The 11,616-nt window shown below is 39.9% G+C and overlaps 1 protein-coding gene across 2 annotated transcripts in view; it reads left to right on the top strand.

The window, feature by feature from the left end:
* LOC123976277 (solute carrier family 45 member 4) overlaps nt 1-11,616 on the top strand; it is a 53,872-nt gene that overhangs the window by 1,790 nt on the left and 40,466 nt on the right. Inside the window, exon 1 of one of the 2 annotated variants that reach the window (XM_046058284.1) lies at nt 577-661. The exons of the other annotated variant lie outside the window; for it this stretch is intronic. The gene's annotated coding sequence lies outside the window, so the exon portion shown is untranslated. Of the gene's footprint in view, nt 1-576; nt 662-11,616 lie in introns of those variants that run through there. 2 annotated transcript variants of the gene reach the window in all.

Raw genomic sequence — 11,616 nt, 5'->3', positions numbered from 1 at the left:
GTTATGCAGTTTTCACTGGTCTCTGACATGTCATCATTAATTATTAATTGATTCATCCAGGACATAATCTGCAGATTTAAACGGTAATATAAATACTTGTTAGTTGCAGTGACACAAATGTCAGTGTTAAATCAACAGACAAACATTTGTGTTTTATTTACTTTAGAGGACAATAACCTTTAACCCACATCCATTTGATACCACTGATCTACTGTTTCAGGTACAAATGTGTTTTGAAGGATTCTGCACATATTTCTTTAATGCAGCATACAATTTAGTTTAAATATATCTGAGTTGGACCGCTGCTGCATCTCCATAAATAACTGGTGCAAAGGCAGAGTGAGTGGAAAGAGACTTTTCGTTAAGCATTCTGCTGGTTTGTATGTGTTCTAGTTTATTGGAAACTACTCCTTTATTTTTGTGCTTGTGCGCATGAGAGAGAAAGAGCTGAAGTGTTTATTTGCTGTTGGGTGCTGTATTGATTTAATGTACAGTATAACCTGACATACAGTGTTAGTGTGTGTGTGTACTGTGCTGATATGCTGGGTCTTAACTCTTTTTTTGTGTCTGTGTTTTCAGGTACAACTGCAGGGCTAAAAAAGATTGCAGCCTGGACCAGACGACGTCACAACGACATTTATGAAGCTTTCAAGGCCTTTTGGTGAGACACACACACACACACACACACACACACACACACACACACACACACACACACACACAGGACTCATTGCTTTTATACACTATTAACACTGCCTCCTTGTGTCTGTTATTTTTCTGCTTGGTCTAGTAAATCTTCACAAAAGATGTAAATGGCCAACAGATGTTCTTCCTCTATTGTCTTTCAAGTCTAATATGTTTCTCTTCTGCTGAAAACCACAACCAGCACGAGCAGAACAATACAGGGTCGATGTGCAGTATGTGGCTTTGGTGTGTAATCTGATCGTGGTCTTTGTTTTGGTGTACCTGACTGGATTTGCACACACAGACACTGAGCACAAATTTTCCAAAAAAAACCAAAATCTGTTTTTCTTTGTGTCAGCTGCTTTTGACCTGTTGCGATGCTCGAAGGTTTCAGTTTGTGTGCCAATTCAGCTGAAGTGAAAGCAATCGACTTCCTCTTGATGAAACGTTTAACGTTTGCTGACTATCAGCTGGTGCTGAGTCAGCATCGGGTTATTACCGACAGACAGACACAACTAGTCACGCGCAGACAGTCACATGAACACGCACGCACTCGTGCAAGTAAACATACATTATCACAGATTTTACGCGAACAGAGCAAAGGCCTTTGATCATCCGCCCACATACAACTATCTTGATACTTGACGGGATTATATTTCCATAAAAAACATACAAATAGTGTCTCAGTATGCTACCTTTCATCATAATAGGTATTTCACACCTTATTCTAACAGAGCGACATCCTGCTACATAAATTATGGACAAGTGAGGACAAGATTGAGGGTTGCACCTGAACTATAAACATTTTGTTTCCTTTGAAAATGGATGTTTCAGAGGTTGAATTGTGGCTCACCAAGGCCAGTCACACTATACATTCAGAACTGACTTCGACATGTTGTAATCCTGCTGTTGAATACTGCGCTGTGAGTTAACGCCAGTATATTCATTGCAACTCCAGAACTGTTGGTTTAATGGTTTTCACACCACATCAAGAAGCTTGAGAGTCTCAGCAGGAGCAGACGCAACTTGCAGGATCCTTAAAACAAGAAGGTGTCCTGCAGTAAAGAGATTTTAAGATGCTTATCATGCGACCCTGACATCCGTGGTTTGAGTCCCCGCTCACTCTCTACCCGCAGAACTGTCCAATAAAGGCCAAAATCTCCAAAATAAACATGGAGTTGAAGTAAACTGAAAACCTGCAGGACAAAAATTTAAGAAGTTACTGGGCTTTTTTTTCTCACCAAAAACAGCACTGTGTTAAAGGAAATAGACGTTTTATATGAAAAGATGGATGTCTCTATGTCTGTATGATAAATATGAAACTGGAGCCAGCAGCCGATTAGCTTAGCTTAGCTTAGCTTAGCTTAGCTTAGCTTAGCTTAGCTTAGCATAGCATAAATACTTGAAACAGGGAGATGCCCTGTGTAAAGGTAATGAAATCTGCCACCAGCACCTCCTAAAAAAAAATACTTAAATCATCACATCTCATTTGTTTAATCTGTACAAAAACTAAAAACTATTTCTTAAAAGTCTCTACGGGTTACCTGAAAACCTCAGGGTGACAACAAGACACAAGGAGATACAGCTCACTAATTAAAGTGTTATAGATACTCTCAAGTAACTTCCGTCAAGAAAGTGAATAAGCATATTCCCAAAAATGTTGACCTATACTTAAAAATATTATACTAATACTATACTAATATTTTATTTTTTTAAGAAATAGGGCTGTAGGTACATGTTTGATTTCACAACTATGGAAAGTCATCATCTCCCTCTCAACAATTGTGAAAATTTTCATCCATCACATTAAAAGTAATCAGCCACTTTAAAGATCTTTTATGAGATATGGCAGCCATTCTTGGTATACACTGACTCGCTTAGTTTCTCCTCGCGGATTAAATAAAGTGTATCTTCTTACTATTGAGTCAGAAACTGTTAAATAATTGATCCCCTCTGTGTTTGTATTTATTTCCCCGTTTGTTTAGTCCTTGTTAGTGAGCTACTATGTTTGTTGGCACTCTTTGCCAATCTTTTTGATTTAAGGGGATTTATTCAATATATACAACAACTTGTCAATTTGTTTTGTACGCCGTTGATTATGTACTTGTGAATGTTTGTCTGTCTACCCTAAGGTGTGTAAGTTAGTCTTTGAATATTATTAATAGGACTTCTTTGCTTTGCTACTCTCCTACATCAAACTGTAATTCTGTTTAATTCCAATAAAAAATCCAATAAAGAATTGTTGGATTAAAAGTAATCAACCAGAAGTGTGCTTTAGCAGGCATTTGATTGGCCAACATTGCCTCATAACGGATGATGTCACACTGTGTTGCGGAAAAAGCCGGGCCAAGTTTTTTTTGCAAGAAGTTGAAGTGATCAAAGCAAAATGCTAAATGTAGCTCTTAGTTTTGGTCAAATTTGAAGTAACTCTATCCCTGTCTTTCTCTCGCACTGTTTGCTTTTCTCTGTTCATCACACACACACACACACACACACACACACACACACACACACACACACACACACACACACACACACACACACACACCTTATCTGGCGTTGTGTACTGAACCCTGATCCTGTGTGTAGATAACCCACTTCCTAGTGGTGTGAAGTTTTTGTACACAAACCTGAGAGCGAGTGAGGGGGGGCGAGTGAGCAAGTATATTTTCCCACCTCTGATCAGTGTGCAAGCTTGTGTGTTTATGTGCATGTTTGTCATCTCACTTACATCAGTGCCATCAATATGCCCCTCTTATCTCTGCAAGATCTCACACACACACACACACACACACACACACACACACACACACACACACACACACACACACACACACACAAAGACTGTTACAGTTATGAATGGTAGAATGCTGTTGTGCTTTCTAGGTGGGTAAAAAACTAAACAAAATAAAACATTCCACTACTTAATTTGTAGTTAACTTTGTAAAGTTGTCCTATCTGAACTTCCTCTTCAGACAGCAGAAGTGATTTTGAAAAATAGAAAGTATATGGTTTAATTCATCGGTAGTATAATAGTTGTGTGTGAGTGTGGTGAATCTACAGGCAGTTGTGTTTGCTTGTGTGGAGGAACAATGCATGTATGGCTGCTTGTTTTTTCTAGTAGCGGAGGTGGACCGACAATATCAGATGGCTGTACTGTATTTAGCCCTGGCTTTGAGTTGAAGGACTCAGTTGAAGGACTCACAAGCAGATGGGAGCCTGAGAGACTGTCAATAATACAAAACGTCTTAAGAATAGAGACTTTCCACTTTGTTTGCTTGCTCTCCTGTCAGATCTCCTGCTCTCTGTCTTGTCTGCCATCCCTCTTCTTCCAGAATGTTTCTTTCTTCTCCAGTCTTTCTTATTTGTTTCTTTTACAGCTTTTTGTTTTTTTGTTTTCCATCTTTACAAAGCTCGAGCTCCAATGTTGCACCTGCAAGTCTCTTGTAGTTTGTTCCAGGTGGTTTGAACTCATCACTTACAAGAATGCTCCGTGTGTGTGTTTGTGTGCGGGCGCAAAGATACACTGAGTGGGGGGGAAAAAAGAGGCTGATGTTCACGTTCTCACCTGACCTGAGATTTAGAGGCTGAGATATAGTTTATTCTTGGCCTTGGAAACAGCAGCTGGCAAAACGGTCTCCCACCAGATCCATTTAGTAGCTCTTCAGCACCTTTATTCCTGTCTTCCTCAGCAGATGGGTTTGTCATTTATTTTTTTCTGTCTTTTTTTTTTTTTCTTTTCAATTACTGTTTTCAAGGCCATGAATGAACTTTTAATTCTCAGTAACAATTTTTAAGCCAACACGGATGAGAAGTCCTTAAAGTTCTCAGAAAAACTGGCATTTAATCCGGCGAGAACTTGGCAAACTTTCCAAATCAGACGGTGTTAAATTTACTGTTAAAGGCCACCTGTGGTCTTAGAGTACTTTGTGTAGAAAACAACTGACGCTTTTGTACCTGGCCTAAATTATATTGTTTTCTCTGCTTGAAAACAGAAAAGCATTAGTAACATAAATGATTTGTATATAAAGTAATATAAATTTTGCCTCATTTACACAGCTACAAGCCAAATATAAGAATATCTGCCTCAAGTTTATTCAGGTTTTTGCAGATTAGAGATTTTGTTAAAAAAAATTTAATTTCAGTTCTGAATAAACATGATACTCTTGAGGCAGTTAACAAATTAGACCCGGGCTCCCGAGGGGCAATCTCTGTTTTCTATCGAATGCTTCATGATGGAGCTCTGATGAATACTGAAGTGTATAAACGTGTATGGGTAGATGAGCTGAATACGGAATTAAAAGATGAAATTTGAGAAGAATGTCATGTAACGTGCAAAAGTGTTCAATTAACACCAGTCACAACCTAATACAGTTTAAAACACTCCACAGACTCTATTACTGGCAGGAAAAGCTACACAAATTTTATCCCAATATCCTACCATGTAACTGATGTAAATCCAAGATAGGGACTCTAGCACATTCTTTCTGGGCATATAGTAAACTTCATTCATATTGGAAGTATCTTTTTCTGAGGCTTTTGGTAAGAATTTGGTACCCAGCCCTTTGGTAGCAATCCTGGGGGCCATAAGTGTTCTTCCGTCAATAAATTTGAAAGAACCGCAATTAAATTTGGGATGGTGATTGCAAAAAAGCTGATTTTACGTGTATGGAAAATGGATTCTGTGCCTTCATATAATTTGTAGCCGGGAGAATTGTCAAGCACTTTACATCTGGAAAGATTGAGACTCTATAATGAAGATAGAGGTGACAAGTTTGATAAAACAATGGACCTGGTACTGAATGAACCTTAACAATATGAGCTCATAGGCATTGGCTATTGTATAAAAAACCTCACTGTGCAAATGGGTATGTGATTTTATATATGTCGAATTCATTTATTTTTTTTTAGTTTTTGTTTATAGCTCCCATCTTAACTAAAACCATGGAACATTGTAATCCAAGATGTGCTGTGTTCTTTATGTTATGTGATTATTGTTTTTTTTTTTTCTTTCCTCTGTCTTCTTTCTTTATTCTTTCTCTTGGAAATTAATAAACATAAAAAAAGAAAACAATTGACCTATATCAGAGTTTTTATAAAAATCTTGTACCTCTTGTTGTTGCTGTCAGAACAGAACAATGAGTTGAAACTTGACCCTTTGTGTTCCAGCAGTTTTTGGAGGTGTGAAATCCTGCTTAAAGATCAGTTTATTATCACATGTCAAGAAACAATGCTGTTCAACACCCAAGTAGAAATGTAGTGTGTGAAAAGCTGTTAAAAGAGATGTTGTTGAAATGCGAAATGATGCCAAAACCAGGCTGGCTTGCACACGAGCGAACACACACACACACACACACACACACACACACACACACACACACACACACACACACACACACACACACACACACACACACACACACACACACACACTGTATCTGCAAATGACAAAGGTTATGTATGAAAGCACCTTTTTTTTAAGTTGTAGGTCTTACTTTTTTTTCACACATATGTGTGACTCACTATATCATGTGACATGGCAATGTCTAAAATAATTTACAATTCACCAGATGGGGAATTTTACTGTATGTAGAACACTTCATAGTTTATAGTTGCAGGTTGCAAAGTGCATGAGAGTAGCCATTAGTACTCATCTCTATCTATCCATCTATCTCGAGAGATGGATGTGGCCAGGCCACTTATGGGGGTTTTTTAATGGGTTTTTATTCCCCGACTGGACTCAAATGAGAACAGCGTTAACCAGGTAAAGTCGAGGGTTTAAGGCAGTTGGTGGTTATACAAAACACAGGAATAACTTTCTTACTTGTCCTTTTGCTTATTGCATCTGATCTCAACTATGTGACTTAACAGTACTCTATAGTACCCCTTTACCATACCACAATATGTAAACAGCTGCCATAAACTAGTTTACACTCACTCTGGTAGACTTCAGTTACTTCTAAACAGACCTAAATTCTCAACAACCAAAGCTGTAAAACAGCCAAAATCTAGACATCTAGATTAGATAACACCACTCAAGACTAGACAACAGTAGTGGCCTTTCTAAATAGAGAAAAATTAACAAAAAATAGAGACAATTAAGCTGCAAGCAGCGTTGGGCGGGCCCTCGCACATGTAGCACGTCGGGGAGTTAGGCGGACACGTTGTATATTCTGGAGCTCTGACGGTGTGGCTGTGAATTTCCTACGCGCTTCGGACGCTGCGTGGAGGTGTTATATGTCACTTCCTGTGTCCCCTTTGTGGCGCTACATAGCACTTGGCGCTATGAATATAAATTAATATTGGCGTGTGGATGTCTTCGGGGTGGGACAGTTATTAAGCACGTAAAGTTTTATGCAGATGTGAGCATGTACACTGAAGTTCCTGTGTCATGGCGAAGAGTTGATCTTTGACACCACGCCATGGACATGCCCATTGACGAAAACTCACAGGTAGCACATCTTTTCATCTTGAATGCCTTTAGAAGGCACAGCAGAAATTTGAAGTCGATCGGACTAAATGCCTAGGAGGAGTTTGTTAAAGTACGGAGTGTGTAAATCATCCAAAAATGACCATACTATTCAAAATATCTGACTTCTTGTTGAGTTTAGGGTATGGGTTCTTGAGGCTTTTTTGTGTGTCTTGATATGATACATGTCCCCAGAAAATGTCATGCATGTAGGTTGAACGTGGCTGAGGGGAAAATTTTTTCCAATTTTGTAGGGGGCGATAGCGAGCCATTTTGCTACGCCCATGCGCGAAACCCATAAAATACGAAATTTTTCACCACTTCTGACATGCGTGCCAAGTTTGGTGAGTTTCCGAGTATGTTTAGGCCCCAAAATTGAGCTTACTTTGCAGAGGAAAAAAAATAAAAAATCCTTACAGTTTCAATAGGGACCTCGCACGATTCGTCCTCGGGCCCTAATAAATACATTCACGTAGCCACATAATGCATTGGGTTCATAAATGTAAAGTAAAATAAAATTTACCATAAAACATAAAAAAAATTATTCACAGAATACAATTTGCCCAGCACTTTGTACAGAAACTCAAATTAACGTTTTATGAATGAAATCAGTAACTCACTGTTCTACTGTGCAGTGTGTGGCCTCAGGACACGCCCGCACACAAAGATCTCCGCATGTGTATCTCCCCTCTAAGTCAGTGGAAAAATATGAAATAAACATCGTTTATTTACAGCTTCAGTATACAATAATGTAATTTTATTTGTTAATACACATCATTGTCACTCATGCTGTCGCCGCTGGTCAGAGTCTCTTCCCCTCCTGGCGAAGATACTCACTCACTCACTCACTCACTCACTCACTCACTCACTCACTCACCCGGGTATTCCTGGTAAGGAATCAGCTGTGACACCCAGGTCTTCATGCATCTACCTTGGTCTGCAAGTTAGTTAACTCTTTTGTCTGCCGATCTTAAGGATTATTACTGTACTTTACCATGTGTTATGGAGATATCCTCTGTATCGATAAACCAAAGTACATCCCTTGCTGTTTCTCTACACCGCAGGACCCAACACTTCCGTTTTCCCGTGTTGTTTCGCGCGAGCCGTCCCATGTAGTACTCTTCTTCTTCTAATTTCCGGCAGACTAGACGCATCTATGGCGTATTGCTGCCCTCCTCTGTTCGTTATTCACATTTAATGGTGATTGCCTATATCCTTTTGTATAGTCCCGTTTTATGTAGATACTCAATCAGTTTCTTTATTTTGTTCCAACTATCCAAATTAAGTAGAGTGGGCATGCTAAATATAGTTTCTCCAATTGCTCCCAGGTCTCTAAACAATTTCCTCATTTGACAGGAGTACTTTCTACAATGAACTAATACATGCTTTACTGAATTCCTTGTCTCCACATTCACATTTTCCATCAGGATGTTTACCAATCAGAGCCAGCCCACTCCTCAGCCCACAATGCCCAAACCTCAATCTGGATAGAACTCCTGCATCTTACATCTAAAAGCACATTTTCCTTTCTCTTTTTCTCTAATTCTTTGTACTGAGTAATATTTCCTGCCTTTCCTTTCATTTTCCCATGATTTTTGCCACATTTCTTTCACTGATCTATTTATTATTTCTGTGTAATCCAGTGACCCATACTGTAAATTAATTTGAACTCTTTCCTCCTGCACCGCCTTCTTTGCCACCCCATCTGCCTCCTCATTACCCTCCACACCCATGTGTGCCGGAATGGACAGAAACCCCACATCATACCCTGATTTGTAAATTCTATACACACCTGCATAATTTCCACAAGTAAATCAGGTCTTAACTTTGTTTTAGTATCTTTAATTGTAATTAGAGGTGCTGCTGAGTGACTACATATGACTGTTATCTTCAACCCACCTTAATGCCCGTAGCACTGCCACCGGCTCTGCTGTGAAGACCGACGTGTGGTTTGGAATCCTACACCCTTTTTTATAACCTATTTCTGGTATGCTAACACCAAAAGCCACTTTACCGCTCTCAGGATCCTTTGACCCATCAGTATATGTACTACTCTTACAGTGTCAGTGCCATTAAATACAGAGGACAGTTATCGCTGCAGTAATCCCACCAGCAACTACATAACATTATAACCAACATCAGACTATTTATCTCTGTACCCCTGGTTCACCTGGCTACATATAGATATATATCTATATGCCTCTCGTTTTTTGTGACTAGCGCTACCAAGGCACCAACCGATCAACTAGGCATGTGTGGATAGTGACCGCCAAGCTGACTGCAGAAAGTAGTATAAACAGAAGTAGTCCGCAGGGTCCGCAGCTGTCCGCGTCCCCTGCCGAGTATATTCGAGGCTTAACGGGTCACATGACACTGGGGAGGGAAAATGGCAAATTGGGCCCAATTTGTATGTTTTCACGAGTTGTACTCACTTTTGTTGCCAGCGGTTTAGACATTAATTACAGTTTATTGTGTTATTTTGAGGGGACAGCAAATTTACACTGTTATACAAGCTATACACTCACTACTTTGTAAAGTACTTACTTTACATCTTCAGTGTTATCACATGAAAAGATATAATCAAATATTTTCATGTAGCCTATGTATTAGGGCTGAACGAGTAATCGTTCTCAAATAGCGATTTGAAAGAACACGATTAACGAGCTAATCATTTAAACAGTCATGCAGTTACAAATTCATTCCGTTGTCATCCTTGTGTGACAGATCTGCCAATCGCCAATCGCAAGCGCCTTGCGTCTCCTGTTACAGTCCTACTCACCAGTCAGAGCGGGCACTGGGCGTGTACATTTTACAACAAAAAACGAAACTGAGGAAAACTTGGGATAGCCGAACCGACACAGGCAGCGGCTGTGTTGCGGATTGTGCATATTTCACATACATCTTGACACACAGCTCCCCTCCTACATCATAGTATATTAAATGCATTTAAAAATAAAATGTATTAGTGATTCTGGTCCTGATAGATCTTGTGGTGTTGCCCAGCCCTATTACAATGACAGAGAGCTTAATCTGTCAATACATAAATTATAATGTGCTTTTCTGTAAGTACTAGCAGTCTGCGAAAGGTCTACAAAGTGGTTGTGTCCAACTGGCAGAACAGTGGGTGGTAAAATGTTAATAGTGGACTATACACAGTAGTGAGTGAATGGTGTCTGATTTCATGCTTACAAGTTATTATGGCAGAGACCCCGCTGGCACACACCTACTGACATGTTGCTAATTTTCAAACAGATGCTGTTTGTGTGCAGCTTTTATGCAATTATTTGCCGGAGTCATAAGCTGCAAGTTTGGTGAGAATGTTGGACACAGTTTCAGTTTTTGTACCATAACCCAAGCTAAATTTGTTCCACGTGCCAGTCCTGATTCCTGTCCTGGTCTGACAGAGAAACAACATGGCAGCAGAGGAACAAAACTTTATTACTAATGGGCAGGTTTAACTTTCTCGACAAGATGAAATTAAATAACACAAGATGTTGTTCTGCAGTTAAAGCAGTGCCAAAAAATTCATCAAAATGAAAACAGTACGAAGATTTAATTCTGTACCATATCATCACTGCTGCAGGGGACTTTTTTTGCATGATAATTATTATGTATTTGCGCATGGTTATCGTGTACATTTGGATTATTTGACGTGTTCACAACTAAGTGTGTGTGTGTGCACTTGAGCGAGAGAGATGCAGGTCCATTTCAGTTGGCCTTTATCAGCATCGTGTGTGTGTGTGTGTGTGTGTGTGTGTGTGTGTGTGTGTGTGTGTGTCAGCTCTACAGTGGAATATTCCATTAGACGTGGGTGGAGTTAAAACTTACCTTCTTTTGGTTTCTTAGGTCTCCTGCCATTCTGAGCAGGTCTGTGCAGGCAGTCATAATTCTTTGGGCTTTGCCTTTGTGTTGTGAAATAATGTTTGTCACATGATAAAATCGCCAGTTTTTCTGGGCGAATTAGTGCTTAGCTACTTTAAGTCGGCACGTGGTGAGCTGAGGGAACGATAGGAGTGTTTATTCATGAGGTTTGAACTGACTGAGGCAGCTTTAGGGTTATATTTTTGTTTTGATCAGAGAGAGGCATGTGAAAGACAGTGTTTGGTTTGGTCACATTGATGGCTGGAAAGCACCCACAAATGGTGAGATACATAAAGCAGATCTAAATGACCTCCCTACATGCTTTCTTTTATTTATTTATTTTCTATCCCCTGTTTTGGCTTCTGCTCCCTTGTGGGTAGAGGGCTGTAAGGGGAGCTCTCTCTCTCTCTCTCTCTCTCTCTCTCTCTCTCTCTCTCTCTCTCTCTCTCTCTCTCTCTCTCTCTCTGACAGGATGCAAGTGTAGGGTTCAGTAATGTGATGTTGGGTAGAGGGTAGTGGAGTCTGAGGGGGCACAAATGAGGGTTGAGGTGGTGAGTTACAGTCGTGTGTGTGTGAGGGGGGGGGGGGGGGGGGGGGGTTTG

Source organism: Micropterus dolomieu, linkage group LG09 (genome assembly GCF_021292245.1).
Source record: "Micropterus dolomieu isolate WLL.071019.BEF.003 ecotype Adirondacks linkage group LG09, ASM2129224v1, whole genome shotgun sequence".
NCBI classification, from domain to species: domain Eukaryota; kingdom Metazoa; phylum Chordata; class Actinopteri; order Centrarchiformes; family Centrarchidae; genus Micropterus; species Micropterus dolomieu.
Note: the sequence above shows the minus strand (reverse complement) of the source record. Positions and strands in the feature narration are given on the sequence as shown.